We start from the raw sequence: 5,882 nt of genomic DNA on the forward strand, positions 1-5,882 counted from the left end.
TGTTGTCTCTGATGGGGGCATAAATGCAGAAGGGGGCTCTAAGGGGGATGCAATTGTGCAGGGGTCTCTGATGGGGGCATAAATGTGGAAGGGGGTCTCTAAGGGGAATGCAATTGTGCAGGGGTCTCTGATGGGGCATAAATGTGGAAGGGGGGCTTTAAGGGGGATACAATTGTGCAGGGGTCTCTGATGGGGGCATAAATGTGGAAGGGGGGCTCTAAGGGGGACACAATTGTGCTGGGGTCTCTGATGGGGGCATAAATGTGGAAGGGGGTTCTAAGGGGGATAGAATTGTGCAGGGGTCTCTGATGGGGGGCATAAATGTGGAAGGGGGGCTCTAAGGGGGACACAATTGTCTCTGCTGGGGGCATAAATGTGGAAGGGGGTTCTAAGGGGGATAGAATTGTGCAGGGGTCTCTGATGGGGGGCATACATGTGGAAGGGGGCTCTAAGGGGGACACAATTGTGCAGGGGTCTTTGATGGGGACACAAATATGGAAGGGGGACGCAAATATGCAGGGGGCTCTGATTTGGACAGAAATATGTGAGGGGCTCTGATGAGGACACAAATATGCGGCGGGGGTCTGATGGGGACACCGTGTGTATGGCCGTTCTTATAAGGACACAAATGTGCAGGGGGGCTCCGATGGGGGCACAAATGTGCAGGGGGCTCTGATGGGGACACAAATGTGGCAGGGGGCTTTGATGGGAACACAAATATGCAGGGGTGCTCTGATAGGGACACAAATATGGAAGGGAGGCACTGATGGGGACACAAATATAAAAGGGGGGGGGGTTTCTGATAGGGAGACAAATATGGAAGGGGGGCTCTGATGGGGACACAAATATGGAAGGGGGACTCTGATGGGGACACAAATATTTAAGGGGGCTCTGATGGGAATACAAATATGCAGGAGGTTCTTATTCGGGCACAAATATGGGGGGGCGCTCTGATGGGGACATAAATATGGAAGGGGGCTCTAAGGGGGACACAAATATGCAGTCGGGTTCTGATGAGGACACAATGTATGGAGGTGTGTGTATGTGTTGACGGTAACACAGATGTAAGGCCCTGTGCACACTGGAACTTTAGCGGAGGATACAGGTGCGCCATCAAGCTCTACTGCCGTCAGCCTGTCAAATTCTATTTTATTCATCTGCAGATTCATTAAAAAAAAATAATAGATTTTTTTTTTCGGCCGGCGAGTATGTAAAAGATGCACAATGTGGCCCCTGAAGTGAAAAGTTTAGAGACCCCTGGTTTAGATCAAAGCATATTCATGTGTTAGAATGGCCCAGTCAAAGTCCAGACCTAAATTCCATTGAGAATCTGTGGCAAGACTTGAAAAATGCTGTTCACAGACGCTCTCCATCCAATCTGACAGAGCTTGAGCTATTTTACAAAGAAGAATGGGAAAAAATGTCCCTCTCTAGATGTGCAAAGCTGGTAGAGACATCCCCAAAAAGACTTGCAAATTATAAAATTGTCTCTCAATGGTACGGAACCCCAGTTCTTCTCCACAGATATTTTCCAGCTATCTCTGATATCTGTTGGAGATGTGGCAAGGAGCCTGGGACGTCATTGCATATTTTCTGGTCCTGCCCTAGAATTGATGGTTTTTGGAGGGAGGTTTGGAGAATTAGTCAGCAGTTTTGGGAAGACAAGATCCCAGATGATCCGGCCTTCTTCATATTACACGATTCTAAAATACCAGTTAAGAGATCTAAGGAATCTATACCGGTAGTATGCCATCTTTTGAATGAGGCCAAAGTATGTATACCCCGTACTTGGAAGCAAAGACAACCCCCACCAGTGGGACTCTGGCTTAAGAGGGTAGAGGAATTAAATCAAATGGAAGACCTGATATGGACAGCTCGACAGAGACGAGAGACTTCCCTGAAAACATGGTCTGCATGGAACCTCTTCATTAATTCAAAAGAGGGAGGGACTCTCATGGATGCGGGCTCCAACAGTTGAGAAGGGAGATAGAGGAGGCGGCAAATTTGATCAGATTAGAGGAGTGTTATATCTTGGAAGAGGGGAGAGGGGGGGCGTAATGGAGTGGGGAGGGGTTCTTTTTTTTTGGTTTGTTTGTGTTTTTGTCTTTGTCTCGTCATATGGTTGTTAGTAGGGTTAATTGAAAGGGAAAGAAATAGATACCGTATTATGAATATACTATTAGACTGAGTCCTTAAATGCATGACCAAAGGGAGATAAATACTTGGAGAAATAAGTGTGTTTATGAATAAAATAAACTTAAGATTTGAAATGTAATCATTATCTTGTTGGAGGGGTATGTCTATTATGTTGTTATGTTATTTTGATGATGTACGGAAGATGTCTTTAGATTTTCTTTTTGAAATAAAGAAAAGATTTACAAATAAAAAAAAAAAAGAAAAAGACTTGCAGCTGTAGTTGCAGTGAAAGGCGGTTCTACAAAGTATTGACTCAGGGGGGCGGCATACAAATGTACCCGACACTTTTCACTAGGGTTGTCCTGATACCACTTTTTTAAGACCGAGTACAAGTACCGATGCTTTTTTTCAAGTACTCACAGATACCGATTACCAATACTTTTTTTAATGTCACGTGACAGTGTTTTTTTGGGGGTATTTTTAACAATTTTTTTACAATTTTTGTTTTTTTTGTTTTTTTACAATGCTTTCTTTTTTTCTTTTTTTTTGGAGGGAGGGGTGGATGGTGTCTGTGTGTTTTTTTTTTTTTTTTTTTTTTTTACAATAATTATTTTTTATTATTTATTGCAATACTTTTTTTTTTTTTTTTAATCAGCCCTGTTGGGGGGCTCTGTGAGATATCAGGGGTCTTAATAGACCCCTGAAATCTCCCCCTTGAGACAGAGAAAGAGAGCGAGGATAGAGATTCCCCAGTTCCTTTCTCTGCAGCCTCAGCTGCACTGAAAATGAATGGAGAGAAGAGGACAGCGGCTCCTCTCCATTCATAAACTGAGACATCGTAATCACAGGAGATTACAACGTTTCAGATATGTGAATGGACAGAGTCAGTGATCACTGACTCTGTTCATACATCAAAGGAAGGAGGATGACATGGGGAGGGACAGCAGAACGGAGGGGGACACAGAGGAAGAAAGGAGGGGGACAGCAGCAGAACGGGGGGGGACAGCAGCAGAACGGGGGGAGGGGACAGCAGCAGAACGGGGGGGGACACAGAGGAAGAAAGGAGGGGGACAGCAGCAGAACGGCGGGGGACACAGAGGAAGAAAGGAGGGGGACAGCAGCAGAACGGCGGGGGACATGGAGGAAGAAAGGAGGGGGACAGCAGCAGAATGGGGGGGGGACACAGAGGAAGAAAGGAGGGGGACAGCAGCAGAACGGGGGGGACACAGAGGAAGAAAGGAGGGGGACAGCAGCAGAATGGCGGGGGACACAGAGGAAGAAAGGAGGGGGACAGCAGTAGAACGGCGGGGGACACAGAGGAAGAAAGGAGGGGGACAGCAGCAGAACGGGGGGGGACACAGAGGAAGAAAGGAGGGGGACAGCAGCAGAATGGCGGGGGACACAGAGGAAGAAAGGAGGGGGACAGCAGCAGAACGGGGGGGGACACAGAGGAAGAAAGGAGGGGGACAGCAGCAGAATGGCGGGGGACACAGAGGAAGAAAGGAGGGGGACAGCAGCAGAACGGCGGGGGACACAGAGGAAGAATGGAGGGAGACAGCAGCAGAATGGCGGGGGACATGGAGGAAGAAAGGAGTGGGACAGCAGAACGGAGGGGGCATGGAGGAGGACTGGAGGAGGATGCAGTGACAGTAAGCGGTGATCGTGTGTGGGGGAGTTACAAGCACCGATCACCGCTGTATAGATTTCACTAAAGCAGCTGAAAGGGGGGGGAGAAGCTTGTAACTCCCCCACTCATCGATCACCGCTGACTGTCCAGGTATCGGGTGAAGTATCGGGAGCATTTGCCCGAGTACTTGGTATCGGTGCCGATACCGATACTAGTATCGGTATCGGGACAACCCTACTTTTCACATATTTATTTGTAAAAAAATGTTTGAAAACCATTTATCACTCTCCTTCCACTTCACAATTATGTGCCACTGTGTGTTGGTCTATCACATAAAATCCCAATAAAATACATTTACATTTTTGGTTGTAACATGACAAAATGTGGAAAATGTCAAGGGGTGTGAATACTTTTTCAAGGCACTGTATATCATTTAATTCAGCGAAATCTATGGTGGTCAACTCCGGACCTTAATGTTGCAAGCATTTAGCCACAAACCCAATGGCTCGTGTTATCTTGGAGCATCTGCCGTGCTTAATTCCTCTTATCCTAGCACAAAATCCAGTGGTGTTTATTTAACTCCCCCTTATAAAAAAGTGTTTAAAAAGATAAACCGAAGCCTGCACAATGTTGGGTGGTTGTTTTCTTAGGCGTAAAGTCTTTCCTCGCTCATTCTAAATAGACATTATTTATTGTCTCAAGAGCAAGATATGAATCATATCTTGGGAGCCGGGATTTATTATTTGGTTTATTAAAGATAAAATTCTTTTACCCAAATTCCTGGCCAATTTTTTCGTAAGTGGGATTTTCTAGCAGCGTTTAAAGCCATTATTTTTGGATCTGACATTTTCTCGGTATGGTTTGCGCTGGATTTCCTGTTCACATCTTTCAAGTCGATGAAACGAAAGGAGTATAGAAAAAAAACTCTTCTCACATGATGTTCTGTAAATGAAAGGCATATGGCGAGGGAGAGCCTCATCCTCTACTAATTTGTGAAGAGTCATCTCGGGTGCCTTAGAACCGCAAAGGCTCTTTATATTCCCATTTAAGTTAAGGGTGTAATTACCGCCTTTATTTTGTGCTGGATCCTAATTTGTCAATTATGTCCTAATTACCATGTGTACCTTTATGTGCACAAGCCATAATTGTATAATTGTGCCTTCATTTTATATCAAACATTTTCAAGGATTAAATAAATCAACATATAATCATAATGACTTGAGAGGTTCGGGAGGATTGTCACATAAATGTGGATGTGCCCCGATTAACACAAGCAGATTTTAAAGGATAACTCCACTGCAAAAAAAAAAAAAAAATACATACATACATACATACATACATATATATATATATATATATATATATATATATATATATATATATATATATATATATATATATATAAACATACAAGAGAAAAACTCCCCCAAGCTCTACCGCTATATAGTATAGTTGGTGTGTAGAGTAGTCGATGCTCTGACTAATTAAGCTCGCAAAAGATCCATATAAAGTACAGGCTGGCAACTTGACAGCTTCTCCATAGAAAATGTTTATTTAAGCATTACACCAATAACATCATCCAAAGATTCTGACGTGTTTCGGCCTTAGGCCTTGATCAAAAGCATGCTTTTGATCAAGGCCTAGGCCGAAACGCGTCAGATTTTTGGATGATGCTATTGCTGTAATGCTTAAATAAACATTTTCTATGGAGAAGCTGTCGAGTTGCCATCTGTACTTTCTATATATACACATAGATCTAATAAAAAAAAAAAAACAATAAAAAAAAAAAAAATTACCAGACTTGGACTACTCGGTCTTTTTCTATGTTTAAAAAATCCTTCACTTTTTCAATCTGCAGCCCCTTAAATTTTCTGTAAAATTCAATGCAATATGGCAACTTGGAGGCAGTGGAGGAACGACCAGGGTCACAAAGGTCACACTTGTGACTGGGCCCTGGTGTTCCGGCACCATGGGGGCCCCACCGTGGAACCAAAAGGCTCCGTTCACACTGCTGAGTCCCCCAACCCCAAAGTCCTGTGACTTGCTTGCAACTTGCTTGCGTTTTCCATGCAACTTGCTTGTGGTTTCTTTTCAACCTCCTAGTGACTTTAGTGATTTA

Source organism: Aquarana catesbeiana, linkage group LG05 (genome assembly GCF_042186555.1).
Source record: "Aquarana catesbeiana isolate 2022-GZ linkage group LG05, ASM4218655v1, whole genome shotgun sequence".
Taxonomy (NCBI): Eukaryota; Metazoa; Chordata; class Amphibia; order Anura; family Ranidae; genus Aquarana; species Aquarana catesbeiana.